Source organism: Parus major, chromosome 1 (genome assembly GCF_001522545.3).
Source record: "Parus major isolate Abel chromosome 1, Parus_major1.1, whole genome shotgun sequence".
Taxonomy (NCBI): Eukaryota; Metazoa; Chordata; class Aves; order Passeriformes; family Paridae; genus Parus; species Parus major.
The window spans coordinates 76,010,541-76,031,014 of record NC_031768.1 but is presented as its reverse complement, the minus strand read 5'-3'; the positions used below and the strand labels follow the sequence as shown (position 1 = coordinate 76,031,014).

General features: G+C 35.1%; 1 protein-coding gene across 3 annotated transcripts in view; it reads left to right on the top strand.

The window, feature by feature from the left end:
- CNTN5 (contactin 5) overlaps positions 1-20,474 on the top strand; it is a 602,350-nt gene that overhangs the window by 19,947 nt on the left and 561,929 nt on the right. The gene's annotated exons all lie outside the window — the stretch shown is intronic.

Below are 20,474 nucleotides of genomic sequence, written 5' to 3'. Positions count from 1 at the left end.
ACTGGCATGGTTTAGAGAGGTGTACCCTTTGTTGGGTAACAAACTGGCTGGACAGCCAGGCTCAGAGTGACTGGAATTACATCCATCTGGGGACCAGTCACAGCTGGTGTTTCCCAAGGCTCAGAATTGGAGCCAACCCTGCTTAATGCCTTTATCACTTCCTTGAACAAGGAGATCAAGTGCACCCTCAGTTTGCAGATGACACCAAGCTGTGTGGAAGTGTTGATCTTCTGGAGGGCAGGGAGCTTCTGCTGAGGGATCTGGACAGGCTGGATTGATGGACCAAAGCCAGCTGTATGAGATTCAGCAAGGTCTAAGGTCAAGTGCTGCGTCCTGCATCTGGGTAGCAACAACCCCAGGCAGCTCTACAGTGTGGGAAGGGTTGGGAAGGCTGCCCAGTGGAAGGGGACCTGGGGGTGCTGGTGACAGCAGCTGAACACGATGCAGGGTGTGCCCAGGTGGCCAAGAAGGCCGATGGCATCCTGGCCTGGATCAGCAGTGGTGTGGCCAGCAGGAGCAGGGCAGTGACCGTCCCCCTGGACTCGGCACTGCTGAGGCCACACCTCAAATGCTGTGCTCAGTTCTGGGCCCCTCAGTGCAAGAAAGACATTGAGGGGCTGGAGCGTGTCCAGAGAAGGGCAGCGGAGCTGGGGAAGGCTCTGGGGCACAAGTGCTGTGAGGAGCAGCTGAGGGAGCTGGGGGTGTTTAGCCTGGAGAAAAGGAGCCTCAGGAGCACCTTATCTCTACAACTGGCAGAAGGAGAGTGGGGTGGGGTTGGTCTCTTCTCCCACATAGCAAATGGTAGGACAAGGGGAAAAGGCCTCAAGTGGCACCAGGGCTGGTAGATTGGATTACATTGGATATTAGGAAAAATTTCTTCTTTAAAAGGCTTGTCAAGCATTGAACCAGGCTGTCCAGGGAAGTGGTGGAATGATCATCCCTGGAGGTATTTAAAAGACTTGTGTATGTGGTTCATAGGAACATGATTTAGTGATGGACTTGGCAGTGCTGGGATAATGGCTGGACTTAAGGACCTTGGGGTCTTTTCCAACCTAATCAATTTTATGATTCTATGATCTGTGGAAAGTAATTGCATAGGTCTTTTTCACTATTTCTACTTGTATCCAAGGAGGTTTTGCTAACAAAGAAAAATACATTAAATGCTTTGCTCTAAGGTTATGGTGGAAATGCTGTAGCATGAGAATATGGAACACTCTACACCAACCAAGGAGAGATAAATTCTACAAGCCGGTTGCTGTGGGAATTGTAAAGCCTCTGAGCCTTAGCCTCACTGTCTGTGAAACTGATGTGATAGTTATCCATCTTTAAAATCTCCAGTGACTACGTCTAGAGGAATGTTTGTATTACTGAGCCTGAGCTGGTGAAGTTTAAATGCAGGTAGAGTCACACTGCCTGCTTTCTCTGACAAGCCTAGTGAGCTGCACACTAAGATGGACACCATGGGCTCACTGAACTCAGTAGAAATACTCCCAAAGTGTTAATTAGGCTTTAATTCAAAATATTTACGTGCTACATTTTTAAAATTGGCATTAACACTGCTTTCTATTCATGAATTCATGTCAAGTGTTGCCTTGTTGGTCAAGGCAGTGCAGTGTTTATAGATCAATTTTCTCAAAAGCAGTAAAAAGTGTTTGACAAAATAAGAGAATATTTTGGCTAAAGGTGGTAAGCTTTTTAAATATCTTGTTCACTGTATTTCTTTTGAAATTTTATTACATTAATTTCTGTGTTGACTCTAAAGTGTTGAAATCACTATTTGAAATGAAAATATGAGGTTTTTTTGTTTCTATCCTGTTATATTTGATTCTGTATTTTACATTTTCAAGTGATTACTTCAACAGTGTAAATCTTCCTAGCAAAGATTTCATATGTTCTGGGATATTTGAAGAGAAAGTGCCCCTGAAAGCAAATGAAAGGCAAATGAAAGATTTCATGTCTTACCAAATGAAGTGAAAACTTTTTTTTTTTACCTTAAAAATATTTTTATTCTTCATTAATAAGTGCCCAGTGATTTATTAATTAAAAAGTAAATTAAAAGGTGTAGGAAAATGAAATAATCACTTTTAAATACCCAAGTAGCAGATCTTGATTCCAAATTTACTTGTCATATGGAGCAGAACTAAATCAGCATGGTATTTAAAATTCCAGATTTAGATTTTTAAAAGGTGTATTTAGGAAGAAGTTTTGTACAGGTTTGAATTGTGTATAGATACATGCTTAAACACATAGTAATATAGTTTACATACACATGTAAAAACCTACTCCTTATTTTTGCTTACAATGACAGGCTCATGGATGACACAGGAATGAACTGCCCTATCTATAATTCAGTAGCATAATAAAATCATGAATGTGAAGTAATTTCCAGAGTAACCCTCTTCAAGTCTTTAATTTTGCCCAAAGCATTTTACAGTCAATGCACAGCTACAGCTTGTACTTCCTAAGATGTCATACTGTTTATACTGGTTTGGATATTGAATGAAATATGACCTAAGCTACAAGAGGCACCAGATGATGTGATGAGTTCTACACATATAATTTCTCTTGCAGTCATATGTATTCATATCTATTCAGCTAGATCTGGATTTCAGAGTCATGACTGTGTCTCTGATATTTGAACAAAATCCTAACTCAGTGTCTGAGCCATCAGCTGGAATAAGTCTTCAAGTAATGTTGAATCTTGCATAGTGTTGACTGCCAGATATTACTTTTTGCAACTTTATAACATCTCTTATTTCTTCAAATACCTCAATAAATCACAATTTAAATTACATGTTCACAGTTTTGAACTGAAAAATGAGTTATTGCATCTTGAAAATATTTTGCATTAAAGAAAACAATTTGAGTTTTAATATTTTGCTTTGTTGACTAAAGAAGTAAGCATCGCATTTCTCAAACAGCAATACTGAAGCTTTGAAGTCTTTTAGTAGATCAACTTCTTTAATGAGAGAACATAAAGTTGCTCATGCTCAGAAGCATCTTTTCCTTTGTTAAATAATAACCAGCTATTTTCAATACTTCCATAATGCACCAGAGCCTTTTTAGTTACTGAGAGTTTTAAGACTGCAGTACAATTTCTTTCAGATTGTTCCGTTTATATAGCACACTCATTATTTACATTTAAGAAGAGGAGATGATCACATAGCTTACATCAAAATCATCAAAATAATCATGCTTAAAATATATAATGAAACTTACCTTAATAGATAAATATTTCTAATGGTTCAGCAATACAGAATTCTAAAAGAGAGAAATAACATACACTCAGGAATCAATTAATCACTTTTTCCTTGCAAAACTCTGTGAATTCTGTAGCTTAGTTGAAATTTAGAGTAGCAATTATGAGAAGCAATTAAAGAACTCTCTATGAAAATACATATATAATATGCAAAAAAACTTCTAACTATATTAAACCCTTCTTCCATCACAAGCTGTGCAACAAAACCACACTGACTTCTTCTAAGGACTCAAATACTATAAAGGTGAACTCTGCCAACAGCTTTGAAGAATACTGACAGTTTTGTAATTCAGAAGTCTTCACCTGTGTGTGGTGTTTTCCACTTGTGTTTCTCTTTCAGCATTGCAGCTATATACATACAGATGGATCAAATGAATGCTACCAATTGTTCAGTGCTAGTAGTTTCCCTTTAAAAGCTCTAATACCTTTTCCTATAGTATAGCTGTAGTATTTATGCATATTTAATCACAGAAAATGTGGATGAAAAACAAACAACAAAGCAAATAACATTTAAAGGATGTCTCTTTTTTGCTTATATTTAGGTTTTGTTGTTTAAAGTACTCTGTGCGTCCTAGGCAGTCATAGCCATCATCAGCTGGGAATCTTTTTCTATTTCAAATGTTTAGCTCATTGTTTCTGAGCTGTCCCCACTATCCCTTTTCCCTTAAATCAGAGAAAACACTGCAAGCCTGAAGAAACATGAGGTAGTTGATGGTTCTGTTCCAAGAAGGATTTTCTTACTCTTTCAGGTAGGTTGCTTGAATTGCCTGTTCTGCTTACAACCAAGGTGGAATGACTCCAAAGTAGAAAAAGCAGATCTTAACTTTCCTGAAGAATAAAGATACTCGAATTTTTCCTACAGTAAGGAGTAGAATTGATTAAATGTATGTTAAAGGACATTTATTGACTGCTATGTTACCGAGTAGGAAATATCATTCAGTCTTATTTTCCCTTAAATGCTGAAGGCAGTGCTGAACAAATGGTGTAACTTAAACCAGAAGGGAATGAAATCTACATTATATTAAAAATTAGATTGTTGGTGCTTAAAGCTTTTGTCCTCACTTTCTCCCATTTTGCCTTTTTCCTAATCAATTTCAGATGGCAGATACATTCTTTAAAGACTTTTAAATGGCATGGTGATGAGTCTTTGCAGAAAGTGGCTTAGGTAATCTAAATGTTACCTTATATCTTGACAGATATATGCTTATTGTAATTGCTTACTTTGTGTCCTGTACATGGAAAGACTGTGAATCTCAGAAATAAAGTACTATGTAATGAATTAGCTCCAGTGATAACTACCCTTTTTATTGTACAGCAGAGTAAACAGCTATTAATTTAAAACACGTAAATTGGAAATCTGAGAACCATATCACTCGCTGTAGTGGGATATATTTCTACAGAACGTGATTACTTCCATAATTCTTGAATATATAAGAATTGCTGTGAAGCAGAACAGTCAGACATTCCCATTAAAAGGCATCAACTGCTGCCTCATTAAAGGACGAAAGACTCTGTGGTCATGGGAAGAATCTGCAAGTCATTCCATTTCTAAATTAAAACCTGAAATAGTTTGAGGATAATGAGAATAAGGATAAAGGTTTGAGAGCTTATTACTTCCTATGAAGAAATAGCATATTCTGCATATGTTTGAAAGGGCTGAAATATTATGACAAACCCCTGTATAGCTTAAAAACTGCTGCAAATGGCCTCTGAAAAGTGGACATGCTTTTAATTGAGGGTACCTTTTAAGAAAGGAAAAAAACCACCAAAGAAATTGAAACCTGATTTAGTATGTCATAGAAGGATGTATGCACTGAAAGTCATTATTTACTTAAGGAGATACTAATTTTTACTCATTTTAGGGTAATTCCAGAGCTTGTGCTTTGATTATCAGTAGTACCAGTGGGTGTTTATGACATTAGATGCTACTTGGCTGAACACTGAGGGATTCCAGGGAGCACAACTCTAAAATCTCCTTTCTTAAACTGTGTTCAGAGCAGCTTCCCATTATCGGGGTTCTGAGCTGCCCTCAGGAGACCTCTGGGGTGCTTCTTTCACTCAACTGCCTTATGAATGAATTTTAGGATCTTGATTTAAGAAGCCAGGATTCTGAGATGGGAAAGAAATGTCTGTTGTATATTCCAGGATATCTAACTTAGGCAGTTTGTATATGATCCTGGAAATCCTCATGTACAGAGTTAATTTTTTAGAAAGGCAGAACACCTGCAAATATTTATTAAGAATTTTTTCCCTTTGCAAAACTACATCATTAAAAAACTCTTTTCCATATTACTGGTTAATATTTAATTTAATATTTTTGCTGTAAATTTATGAGCATAGATCACCACATAGTGCATACTAGTAAGACAAAATAAAGCAAAAGAAGTTATATAGCCCATGTATTGTGTAGAGAAAGTCACCTTTCTTAAATATTGCTGGAGAGTTTTGAATATCCTGAAAAAATGATAATGCCATTTGATGAGACATAATGCCCATTAGGCAAGCTGTTTGACCAGCCAGTTTTGTAAATGTCACTTGATAGCTTGGATTTGCACACTGAAGGAGGCAGCTTCAGTCTTGGATTAGCTGTGATGCCTCTCCTGGTTTTTCTTTTGCTCTGCTCCCTTAGTATGCAGTGTCATGCATTAATTTAAATTCGGTATTTGGTTATGGCCAGAACATTCAGTTCAAGTTCAAGTGAAGCTCATTCTCAGAAACTCCAGGATGTACACGGTCCCCTGCTAACTCCTTACTTTCCCAGTCCCAGGTCCTGACTGGGGTCTGTCCTGAAGATCTCTCTGTCCCAGCTCATTGCTAAGGCCTGCGCAATTCCTGCCCTAGAGCTCTCTCCTTTCAAATTTAGTGCAAGGGTCTGAATGTTTTTTGCCCTCAGGCTCTATTCTTTCAGACTGATCATCAGGGTTTGAATGAATATTGCCTCTGGGTTGTCTCTTTTCAGTTGCAATTTCTGAATTGGATCTCTTGCTGCCCTCAGATTTTCACCTTTCAACTTCAGTATTTGGCTTTAAAGACCCACTGGCTATAAGACTTTCGATTTTAATATTTTCTTGTGTCATTTTTCAGTTAGATGTAGTTGCATTGCTCTTATTGATGATCCCTCCCTTTTTACATTTCTCAATATTCACCAAGTTGCTTCGCACAGGATTTTATTATCTCCACTTCTACTTTTAGTGTGTGTTGCAATATAGTGAGAATCTTACTGATCATTTACTCGAGAAGTTTTTGATCTCACTTGCAAGTTTTGCTTGTATTTGAACATGAAAACTGTCATCAGTTTATCTCAGCAATAAACTAGTGTGAAAGTGAATATGGACACATGCAGCCTTTCCAGAATTTTTTGTCTGTTTGTTTTCCCCCAGAAGTACTTTACATAGCTGAATACTTGAAGCTCAGATTTCAAAGATATTTGTCTTTGTTCCCCTTAGCAAAGACTTGCAATTTAGATTCTTGGATTCAGATATTTTACACGAGACACTCTTTAACTTAGACCCTGACACCTGTTACTGAAAATGTTGAATTAATTCAGTGTGACAGGAGATTCTAAGGGAAAAATTTATCAAGTCATTAAAATTGTAATAAATTGATTTAGAGAAATACTTATCCTGTACATAACTTTGTTTTTTAAGCTGAGGTTCATTAGCTGTAAGGACTGCATGAATCAGGATGCAAACACGGCTCAGAGCATGAGCTGGATTATTATTATTCAAGATGGATAAATCCATATTGTATGTACCAAACACAAAATCTCTTCTGGACTGTTTCTGTTTCACTCGGGTTGTTTGGGTTTGTTTTTTTTTTAAATCTAGTGATAATTTCCTATAGGAATCAACCTCTAGGGTGTGCTTAACCACCTCCAGAACACATTTCATTCAATTTCCCTCTACATGTTCAACATAGTGGAAAACCAAACTCTTTAAATCTAGAACTACATTCACATCTACCTTACAATAGCACAAGTGTTGTTTCTTATGGGTTTAAGATCACTTTCAACAGCCCCTTGGGGTATTAATGATTGATTGGAGTCCGTTGCTTCTATTTCCCTTTATTGCAAGCACTGTGTCATACTCCATTGAAGTAAGAAAGAACCAGGCTTTTAACTTCTTGATCTGTTAAAAAAATAATAATAAACCTAGCCTTGTTAAATTTATTATTTATATTTGCTAAATTTTACTGCAGGTAGTTTAAAAGGGTCATGGGTTGTAGGCATTTAAGAGCCTAAGAGTTTTGACAAATAAGTAGCTCCCAGACAGTAAGTAGTTATTACACATGATGTGTTTGACAGCAAGTTTCCATGGAAATATGATTTGTATTGCCCATTAAAAGTTCAGTGTCATTGCTCTTTTATCAAGGTAAGCTACATCACATTACCTCACATATTGTATGGGAAGCTGTAGGAGAGGAAAGACACTTGGAAAATAACATTGAGTAGCTGATATGCAGTTATTTATTACCTTACAATAATCTGCAAAAGTATCTTTTAGTTCTTGAAAATGGAATTTAGACTCCAAGTCGTGTATGTGTAGAAGGAAATCTCAATGTCTTGTTTATCCTCATTTTCAGCAGGAGAGAATGGTGCAAGGCTATGGGGGGAAAAAGCCAACAAACTTGAAGTATTCTTAAAATAAATAATTTTTGCTGATACATATATGAAGCTTGTGATGTTATTTTCATAATAGAGTACAGAGCAAAATGCAAAGTTATTTTTTCCAAAAATAAGTTCTGTGAGATATCTTGTGCAATGAGCTTGTATGAATAATTTTCTAATTAAAGTAAGACTTTTCTTTTAAACAATCATTGATTCCATTTAGAAGAACAACTAGTGTGCATTCAGCAGTATAGTGTCACCCGTATATGAACTGATAGCTGTGGAAAGTTTTTTTTTCTGTTTGTTTCTGTAAGCTAATTTTACAAAAAAATGTTTAAAAAAATGTTTAAAAAAATGTTTAAAAAGGAGTGTGTCTGAAATGCTAAGGTCTTTGAAAGTTCTGTTTGGTCTTGTTCAGGACCTGGGATTTGAAAATTCAATGTGTTTAACCTTTATTCATTTTTTTCCTACATCAGGGTGTTTGTCAGGCTTATATATGTTGGATAGGCTGTGTCTTTACAGACCTCTCTTTTTGATGTTTTTTGAAAATACCTAAATGACTTTAAAAATGCCTTTGAAAATACTTCCAGGCTTTGACCTCTCATTAAAACCTCAGATCATTGTGCTTGTTTGTCATATTTTTTGTTTTGCAGGTGATTTTTTCCTAATGACCTCTATTCTGTCTTTTTATCCAACCTTTTGAATTCAAACACCTTCTTTTGTTTATATTGTCATTGCTAATAAAAAACCAAACAAACCTATTTCAAAATGTTCTCTTGGACTCATTGTCAATTTTGAGCATCTGATATGGGTTATCATGGTCCCTCTCTTTATCTTTTTGTCATAGTTTAAGAATGGTGTTCTCCAATTTAATACATCCACTCAAAAAACCATGTGCTGCTTTGCCTTCCTACAATCTCCAACTGGAGCCAGAAAAGGCAAAGATTACAGGTTGAGATAAGAAAAATTTACTGGAAACAGTAACAACAACAATAGTCATAATAAAATGTATAAGAAGAAAAAAAATATTTACACAGAAAGCCCCTGACAATAAACAAAATACCAGCCCACTCCATCTGCTAGGTTTTATCAACTGGAAGGAGCCCCATCTCCTCAGAAGAGAGAGAAAGTCCCTTCCTACCACCCCTGGCAATGACAAGAGGTGGTGTAGGATAACATCCAGGCCCTGGATATGTCCCCTCCTGGCTGCTGGGATAAAACTAACCCTGTCCAGGCTGGAACCAGAATAGATGCAATGGACCAAGCTACTCTGACATAATATACACTTATTTACAAACAAGATCAGACTTTATTGTACTTGTCCCTATTTTATACTAAAGAAATATTATGTTAAGACACCAGATTAAAAATTATTTTAAGTTACTTTCTCAAGGTAAGTACTTCTTTGTGTTACACTGCAACTGTCTCACTTTATGGGCAGGTCTTTTTTGATGAAAAACACCACAATTCTACTGAAGCCAATTAAAATAAATTTTGTTAACAATTAGCAAAATTTTCTACATTTGCCGTTCTTTAATGAATAAGAAAGAGTAGTTGGACAAAGACACAAATGAAGAAATTTATAATAGAATATACACAAAATCTGAATAATCAAATAAAAAAAAATTAAACTTTCTTGTCAATGTCCCTCACTACTGCTAAATCTACTTCTAAAATTTGTGCATATGACTGCAGAGAGATTACATTATTTTGTATGGAAGCAATATATACAGCTTTTGACACATTAGATTATAATTAAGTCATGCAATTCTTTTTTTTTTTTTTATAGTCATATCTGCAACAGTAATTTAACGTTTAACATTTTATTACTGTTTTGATATGGTACACTTAAGGGTATCTTGTTAGGAAATGGTATGAGATTCAATGTGTGGAGGAAAAAGATGGTGATATAACTTTAAATATATTCTAATATACATTTATACATTAATGTATTAATATACATGCTCCTATAAGAATGCATCAAATAGTTGTTTTCTTGGTGCATAAACTTACAAAGATGACAATCAAAGCCAGTCAATAGCAACAATGTTCTCTCTTGTAATCTATTATTTATTGTTACTTTACACTTCTGAAAAATGATCCTTTTGATGCTTTTTATCAGTTACTTTCATTCTTACAATAAAGTAGAACAAATGTGAAAATGCTGCCTTTGTAGACTTCTTTGAATCACATGGCTATGTTCACCCATTGTGATGAATTATAAAGTCTCAGACACATGGCTGCACAAACCAGTGAAGATATGCGTAGATATTTTATATGTACCTCAGAAAGTTGATTTTTTTCGTTTTAAATTTTCTTTTTAGGAGTGCCATATGATTTCACTGTACTTCATTCTTCTCAAATAGCTGAGGCTTTGCACTTTTAAATTTAATTTTAACTATAAGAGAATGCAACCTATTGGAATCAGAAGCAGGATAGTATGTTCGCTTGTTTACTTCTGCACTGACTCTAGGCAGAAACATTAATTTTATTTTCCACAGAAGTGACCTTTGTTAAGGAACAGGCACTAGAAGAAAACATAGACTATTCTCTAGCAAAGGAAGCTGAAGTTAAAAATATGAGATTTTGGATATATGTAATATTAGATAACACCTGGCATAATCACTGAGACAGGGGAATGAACCTGTGCATTTTAAGTGATATTAAAAAAATACATTTTTTCTCAATACCTTACAAGGAAGCAGCAAGTTTGGTACAAGGTTTGGTACAGCACAGCCCATGTGCCTTGCATTTGCAAATGCTATCTACCATGATGATAAACTAATACAAAATTTAGGCAAGACAAGTCCTGAACTAAAAGGTTATTTGGTTCTCGCCCTTTATTGCATGAAATCAAAATATAAAGCTCAAGTGATAAGCAGATGGACTCAAAACTCCTTGGTCTATTTTGAAAATAGCATTGATTTTTCTCTAGAGCAATTCTATTTTGTCCAAAACCTTTAAGTAAGATAAGCTGTTTATTTCAGTCTTTTTGCAAATATCCATCAGGTTCCCCTCTATATGAATATCACATATTTTGTTCTACAGCTACGTGTGTACTGAAGAAGGAAATCTACCAAAAGAAGACATGAACACTGTGTCTTCATATGGGGTAGTTTCCCTACATTTGTCTTACATATATTTTTAGATCATCATCCATCTCACTTTAAGGCAGTTATTGAAGGCAAAATTAGATGGATTATGTTGTAAAAGAGACTGTTTTTCTCCTCTTTTTCAGAAAGGGACCCCAGGTTTACCTGCAAGGAAATAAATTAATAGAATTAGATGTGAGCAGTTAGGTGAGATGAATATCCACCTTACTTGGCTGAAGTTCTTGTTAAAAGACTTTTTTAGATATAAATACTCATTAAGGCAAATTAGAATAACTCTATTGACCAAAATAAAGCAAGACGGTTAGTTATACAAGGAAGTTATGATTTTTCTATCCAAAAAGACAGAAATTTTTACAATCTTGAGATGACCATAAACAAACAAGTTTAAAGAAATGGGTAGTATGACACATTTTACCATATATGCTTTTTAAATGGAAATTTGAATTATTAAGAAGTAGTAGCATAGATACTAAGAGTAAGAATGAACTGACACTGAGATAAGCTTTTGACCAGACTGTTCTGCTTTTGACCTCAGGAGGAGAATGTGGTAGGGAAGGAAAGGATTTCCATTGTGTCCACCAGAACTGATCCTCTCATTTCTGTGCAGAGTGAACACTGCCATCCTCAGAAGACAGACTTTGCATATTAAACACCCCAGGCACACTTCTCTTTTTAAAAGTGTCTAAAATCTATTTTTCCACTGCTATGAATTCATCATGTGCAAAACAGACTTTTTTTTTGTCATTTGCCTCCTTCTACCATAGGAGTTTATGTTGTAGTGCCTCTGGGAGAAGAGCTTTGCCTACTTAATCTTACTACACTGTAATATATCCTTTGAGGTGATGGTCCTTATAAAATTAAAACCTGTATTGAACTAGACTAAAAAAATGCTTATCCTCTGAAAATATTGAGGACTAAAGAAATTACTTGGGTGCTAACCTGAAATGATTAATCATAAAAAATGCATGTAGAAAAATAGAGTTCCTTTAAATAATCAGAATTTCAATACATTATATTTTTCATTCAATTTTAATAGAAAATATTACAGCCTAATCTTTTAGAATGTCCTTTATGAAACATGGGCTTTGAAACAAAAAAAATCATTCTGAACCAAGAAAAGAAAATATTATCAGTAAAATTATAAAAATACTCTTCTGAGACAGGCTTTTAAATTAATTTTTCAAGGCATTTTATTAATGCCTTATCACAAAGGTGGGCTTGGTTTTTTTTCTAATTTTATAAGTGTTTTTCAGGAAAAAAATAATTAAATGAAATTTTAAATGGCTAGAGTAATAAAATTGTTGACTATAGTAGGATTACCTATATAACTGGATATAGATATTAAAGTTAGACTGGCATAGTGACCTTTTGCTATATCATCTTGCCTATCTTATTATGAAGTCTCACCCTGAGATTTCCTTTCTGTGCCTGTTTTCATGATCTTTTATCTGTGAAAGTGACAGAAGCACCACTTTTCCCCTCCTATTCTATTTAAACCTTTTCTTCATGAGAAACACTTCCAAATTCTCCTACATCAAATATGATATCATAGACAATTTATCATTCAAAACTTTAATTCTTGGTAATGTCATTCTGAAGTGTGCACTTCCCAAAACTATCTGCTTTGGGTAGATATCCCTTTAGGTATTTGTAGTTAACTTCTGGTGGCTCTGGGTTATGAATAATTCACATTCTTATCAGCATCTCCAGCAACATATTTATAAACTGAAGAGATTAGTTTTAATTTTCTCTTATTTTTTAAAAAAATCATTCTTTCTTTGTAGCAATTTATCCATCTCTAAAACATGTATATGTATATAGTTACATTCTTTTACTTATATTTATGCATATATATTTGTAATAAAGAGAAGAAAGTTACGGTTGTCTTGACCAGATGGTGCAGCCTTTATGAAGATATTTGTACAACATTCTTGAAATAATGTGTATATTTTAAAGTGTTAATATGTATTCTTTGCAGACCAGGAAAAAAAAATAAATCCATATTTAACTACCATCTCCTCTGAAACAAGTTTTCAGTGAATGATCTGCAAGTTTTCAATACCTGTTGATACAACTGGAAAGAAATACACTAAATTTTTGTATGTACTGTTGAAGTTTTAATGAGTCGAGCAGCATAAAAACAACAAAAACATTAAGATCTGCCATGAGGAAAATAATGCTACAATTTATTTTTTACTTAACACCACCAAGGCTTTTTAATATTTTATATACTTGCTGTAAATAAACCTAAAGCTATTCCTTATTCCACACGTCTGGTTCAGACACAAGAAGAAAGTGAGCAAATGCTCTCATCTCAGTGTGGTGTGTGACGGATACACCTCATGGCTATTCCTAAAATCCCAGAATTGTTGTAATTCAGCCAGTTCACTGCTCCATCAATTGCTGATAGATATTCAGTCATTGTCATGCCTTATCTCACCATGCTCAATGCTGTTGAGCTCTCAGAAACATATTTCAGCAGTAAATGATTCAGCAAGCAGAGAGAATTATAGAAAGCTTTTTATATGCTCAGAACTGGGCATTACTTATGCAGGAAAGCTGATATTTTCTTCTTCTTTTAACATCTGAACTTAACTTCCCCTTTTTCTTTAGCCTCTTCCTGTGTATATGCTTTTGGATTTAAAAGAATCACAGAAACCATGATGTGAACTCAGTCACATAATGAGTTTTATGGAAGCACTAGCAAGCCTGGTGGTATTTGGAATTTTTATTTAACAGAAGAATGTGATGTTTTTATATGAGCTGAAGTTCTTAGCAGAGTTTTCTGTGATTTGTTTCCAGTGTGGAACTTCTGAATTTATTTTATTTATTTAATTTTTTTTGCCTTTCAACAAAGTCACTTATTCTGGTTTGGTATCAGACTATATTATAACAGTAGTATGTAATCTGTATAATATTGCATACATATAGTTACCAAAAAAAAGAGTCCAACATCCCTTTAAAATGCAATGAAGCAATAAAAATTAAATGTAATTATTAACATACCAAAGTTGGTCTGCGTTTGTTAAAACGCGAATAGTGAGATGCTTCTGCTGGGATTAAGGTGTAAATGAGATGATACGCCCAAATCAATAATACAGATTTTATTTAACAATGAATCTGAGGCAGAGAGAGAAAGAAGAATAAAAGATGGAGGAGTGGAAGAGAGATATCAAGGAGAAGATAGCCACAATCCATGGATCCAGCAGTGTTCTTTTGGTCTGTCTTCACCCTGGGCTTCTCAGTGCTGGGGGTCCCTGGGGTCATTCAAAATTTTTCCCTATTTTTTACATGTTAGCAAACAAAGCTGATTTCAGCACAGCTGCTGAGTTGCCTTTCCTTGTGGCTCTTAAATTCTGCATTCTTTGTGTCCATTGTCAGCAGTACAATCTTCTCCCCCCAGGTTTGTTAAATTCCCCCTGGGTTCCCCATAGGTCTGAGATAACACCCAGACAATAGTGCCAGGTTTATCTTATCTCTGGTGTGGGGGCTTACCCACAGACATAGTGGGGGGGAGCAGGTGGTTCTGTGGTGGGTTGGTGATCACAGATGCTCTCTGTCCCACAGTTTGGGGTGATCTTTCTTTGACTGTGATATGTGTGAGCAGCTCCTTCCCTGCAGTTTGCCAGTGGGAATTTTTGTCTGGATGCGTTACCAGGATGTGCCAGCCAGACCTCGCCTGTGCCAGGCCTGGAGTTATCACCATCCCGTCACTCCACTCTGTGCTTATCTCATGGCAAAGATCTTCTGTGGCCTAAACAGTGTTTGAGACAGACAGGTGTGCTCTCTAAGTCCTTAGAGTACTTTAATAACAAAACAGAAATGCTTAGATGATTTTTTTTAACTTTCCTCAGATTAAAATTTTATCCAGTCAAAATTAGTCAGTTTTATTTTTAACAGACCTGATTTTCGAAACAAAGCTGTCCCACCGAGGATTTTTCAACCAATTGGATTTGAGCGCAAAAATAAAACAGAATTTTTTCTAGTTGATGACATAGGCTTGAATTAATTAATTTACCTGTAAACAATTTCTAGCTTTTTACAATAACCATGGAAATTCTACAAGATATGTTACCCTGACTGGTACTGAGAAGATATGTACACAAATGACACAAAGACCTTTTTTAAGTTTTTAAGAACTAATTTTTAAGAACTAATTTAGTTGTAATATCTTAATTACAGTTATCTGACAGTAATCCAGATATTTTATAAACTAAACCAAAGGTCTGTTCTGCCTGCACAGTTGCAGTGAGACCAGCTGTGTTTTAGAAGCTCAGGAAGACTTTTATCTTCTAATAGATTTCCTTACCTTTATAAACATTTTTTTATATCTTTTGTGTATTTTCTAGTCGTATTTTCTCTGCATTCTTAGGCGAGAACTATATTTTTTTTGTTATTTTCCTCTATTTCACAGATTCAGTTATTTTTCTTTTTTTACCTATGTTGCAACTAAGAATTGAGTGATACCTCAGCAGTTGCAGAGCTACTTGTAACTTTTGTTTCATGCTGAGGAGACCTGAATGTGAGTATGAGTAGTTTTACCAAATGAAACTGAGAGCTGGACTTTACTCAGCTTAGAGTGGCTGTTGGGTGCCTAAAGGCATTTAACATTTTTAAAGAGACAAAGATGGAGATTTTTCTGCAGCTTGAACTTTTGTAAATCACATATTTGAACTCAACAAAGGGTATGGAATTATAATAAAAGTCTCATGATGTACTGTAGACATGATCCGTATCCCACTGAAGCTAGAGGGATATTTGTAATTGATTTAATTGGAAACTGGAGCAGTTCTTATCAGTTGTCTGTAAGTAGGAGAATCGTACAGACTTGTAGATAACAATGCTGATACATTTGATGCTGAGGTGTTCTGCATGTTAATGAAAATTTGCCCATGATGCCATGCCTGTAAATAATTTTTTAGTATCTTTTTATTTAAATAGAAAACTATGTTTCTGAAACTTCCAAACCTTCCCTTTGTGCTGCCAGTCTGAAGAAGTAAGGTTCAGTCATTTTGTCTAAATTCCTGAATTCATTGGGACTTACACAGTAACTTGTTCTGAGGATCTTGACTCCTACAAAAAGTGCATTTTAATTGCATCGACACCTTCCCTTTCTTTTTTGGTTGAAAGGAGAGAATCAATTTCTGGTAACACCTTGGCTCTGGTATCACCAGATACCAGATATGGCACCAGTGCTGGTAGATTCAGTAGCAGTCCAACATGCCCTTCGTTACACTAGTTGTATGTGAGCATGCAAAGACAACACATTGGATTTTCCAGGTTCCAGGAAAATCAGAATCACTACTAAACAGAATTGTAGCTGTACAAAGAGCTGGAAGTTGCAACATCTGCACCACAAGCTGTCTAAAGCCTACCCCAGCCACTCAAGGACAACCTAAATGAACTTCTGGAGCTGGAGCTCAAGGAAATAGCATTTGAGTTTGACGGAGAGGAGGAGGTAATACAAAGCTTCACCACAACTGGATTTCATGGTATCTATCATTGCTGCTTTAAGGATATCTGAAAAATTCACAAGAAGAACATGATTTGGCTTTTCTTTCCATCACTTTCTCCTGGTGGCTGTGAAAATACAGTGACTGTATTGGATGTGTTTACTGGAGGGAAAGAGGTAGAATGAGAAAAAAGTATATAGACAGAAAACAGCACCAAATTCTGACTTACGCCATTAATGAGAAATACCAGTGACTGAATCACAAATAGAAAAAATGTGATGCTACCTACGCTTTTTTAGGGCTTTGATATTATTAATGAATGGACTTGAAATTTCTGCTATTCCTATTGAATGGAAAAACAAAAATCTATCCTGTCAAGAAAATTAAAGAAAATAAATCCCTCTGCAGACTACAATTTTCTCCATCCCTTTCATGTTTTGTATGAAGTATAACACTTCAGAATTAACTGAAGCAATAAAAACACCAGTATAAACTGATGGGAATCCTAGCTCAACAAAAGGGAGTGCTAGAATAAAGAGAATTTCTTCACTGCACAGATATCAGAACATGTTGCACTTCCCTTAATAAATGAGAGACAAATGTCATCAAGGAAGATGATGTGTTTTGAAGGAGTTTTATTGGTATTATTTTGAGAAAGAAGTTACAGTCCCGTAAGGTACTGGGCATTTCTAGAAATAAATAAAAAAAAAGAATTCAGTGAAAACAAATGTTGGCAATATGACAAAATATGACACAATATGTTGCTGTATTTAAAAAAAAAAAATAAAAATTTTAGATCATAGGAAGGTGGGAAAGGGTTTCAGGACGTCATCTATTCCAACTTCCATGTAGATATATGTGTATATTTCAAGATCATAGTTGTCACTTCCACATTATCATCAGTTTCTGCATAAGTAATATATAAAGTCTTATCTGTTGACTCCCTAAGATAAACCCTAAGAAGATCAGATATAGCCAGGATCACTTGAATATATTTGGGTCTTGGAATACACTATCATTTGTGGGGTTTTATGATGCATTGAGAAGAAAAACATTTGAATATTTAGCTCAGATTTGGAATCAGACAAAAACCAGAACATGACTGTGAATTGCAATTAGCTGACCAGATTTTCTTCCAGGTCGTCAAAATAAAACCAACCTAAAAAAATAAAGTGTATTTAGGAAAAGCCAAATAGTTTGATACAACTTGAACTCTCTATTAAAAAACTCTGCTCAAAAGAGACAGAGAGTAAGGAAATACAAAAGAAGTAAAAATTCCAGATATACTCTAAAAGAACCATAGAATCATAAAATGCTTTGGTTTGGAAGAGATCTTGAAGATCATCTAGCTTCAACCCCCACTGCCATGGGCAGGAAACCTTCCACTAGGCCAGGCTACTCAAAGCCCCATCCAGCCTGGCCTTGAACACTTCCAGGGGTGGAAATACCGGACTGTTTACAGATTACCAGTGATTATTATACTTCTCCTGGATCAGGGATATCTATTACAAAGGAAAAGAGATGCTTGTAACCAAATGCAAATAATTTGGGAACCCTTTAGTAAAAATATTTCCAGTTAAACTTTGTCAGTTTTCTCAATTTTCTCTCATTCCTCAGTGAACACAATTTCTTTGACTATTCGAAATTGTGTTGCTGTCATGGATTATGTCAATGTTAACCTTCATTATACATTTTCAGTTATAAGTTTTCATGAATGGAACTGAAAAAAAAAACAGGGAGACAATCTCTGAGCAAGTGTGATAAAAGCCTTGTTATTAAATTGCTTCTTCTCATTCTGGTGATGTCACACTTTATTGTGTTTTTCCCTTTCTGTATTACACTCTAAATCTGTACTCTTTGAAGGCATTTTACACAAGACAGGTTATTATTTCTAAAATTTAAGCTTGCACTGAAGGAATTTTAAATGTGACCTTCTATTTTTTTCTTCCTTACTTTTTTCCTCATGAGTACGTCTTCATGGTCATGATTTGGAATATTAAAGCTGTGTGACTGTAGGCTGTGGCACTACTGACATTTATTACGAATCTTCAACAAGGAAATTCAGATTAAACAATGGCATTTTTTACATGCCAGATCTTTTGACATATGTCTTACAACAATAAGTGCCTGTAAAATATTCAGACAGAACTACATGCGTTTGGCACACCTGTGAGCACAAATCTTACATCCCTACATTTTCACTGGTTAAAAAAGCTTTTAGTAATTATGATGAATTAGAAATCATGGGCTTTTGTAAATTTTGTTACAGATAACTAATCTGTCTCTGATGGATGTTGACAATATATTCACATCTGATTAACTGATATATTTCTTGAGTTACAAGAAATATACTTGTATTAAATTAACTGATATATTTCTTGAGTTATGAGAAAGATACTCAACTCTTTCCTGAGTTGTTCATTAAAATAGTTTTATTTATAGAGAAATGCAGCTATTTCTGAAAGGAGACATAAAGTTCTATCTATGAGATTTATGTTTTTTTAGTAAAAAAGACATGCTGAAAGGAATCCAATATGTGTTACATTTTAGTTTTATTTCTCAGATTACTTAAACTTGGACATAGTTGATCATAAATTAGTTACCTTCCTGTTGTCCTGAAAATATAAAGTGGCTTTTTTGTGATTATGTTAAAGAACTAGAATGAAAATATAATATCACAGTGGTTCACTGAATTCACTGAACGTTTTAAGTCCAGAAAATCTGCTCTCAATTTCTGCTTTTTTCCGTATCTGAAAATAATTCCAAGATTCATTCTTGATCTCCAGTATATAAGGAAAGGCCATCTTCTAATATCAGTGAATTAATTCTGCAGTTTACGACAGCATCAGCTTAATTTAAGAATATTTTTAAAGTAGGAATGACAGCAAGAAGTGCACTGAGGAATTTAATTCCCTTTAAACAAATCTGGGTATGCTAAATGTCACAAAATGGTGCTAGAAGAGAAAGACTTGCTACCTACCAAAAAAACCCTCAACCAACAAAACACAAAAAACTAACAGAAACTAGTGGCTGGAAACTGAAACCTATCTGATATAAGTAAAATAAAACATTTTTTCTGTGCTCTCTTTTCTCAGAGTCTGTCTCATAAGTAGTTCAAGGCTGCCTTGAGAAACAAGCAGCATGTTTCACTAGCAGCAGCTATTGCTGCTAGTATAAAACTGGCTTTGATAACTATCTAGTGTTCACTACAGCTACTCTGGAGAATTTTACTTTGTAATAGATGCAGTCAGGCCTGTGAACTGCATCAGAACCTACCTTTCTAAGCCTCCTCACCTGTAGCAAAGGCATCTGCTTGATACAAACGTCTTTGGACAAGATAAGTTCTTCAGCCTGTATTAGGCAAGAGGTCAGGTGGTGGTAGAATTGCTTTCTGGCTCTGAAAACTGGAAATCTCACTCACATTAGCAGCTTATGTGAATAAAAATCAGACCATTCGGGGTGAGCTGCTGCCATGCTGAAATGTTTGCAGAATCAAGACATAGATGATAATTGCCAAGAATAATGTCTTCACTCTAGCCAAAGATGTTGAAAATACTGTTCATCATCTCTGTAATTATAATGTCTATAAAGGAAAATGTCAGAAAAACATGGCAAGTTATATTTGAATCATCACTTGGTAAATTGGTTAAGAAAAGCATAGTAATGTGAAAATAATTTAAATTTCTGTAGATATTAAGTAATTGTATAATCTCTTCCAATTTGAGATATCCCTGCAAGATAAATGTCACTTTGATATTTCTACTAATTTTTAGGAGCTCTGTTTTCATATACTAAGTAGGTATGTAATGCAGTTCAGGAATATAATTACATTGACAGCCTGCTATTTACATATAAATTTAAAATCCAGAGGTGCAAGAGAACAATACAAGAACAGCTTGAAAAGACAGTTATGACCAGCAGATAATTGATCAGAAGTATGAATGTATTTTTATTTTCACAGTTTGAAGAAGGTAGCTAAATGGTGTGAACAGAAATAGAAAGGAATAGGAATAGGAATAGGAATAGGAATAGGAATAGGAATA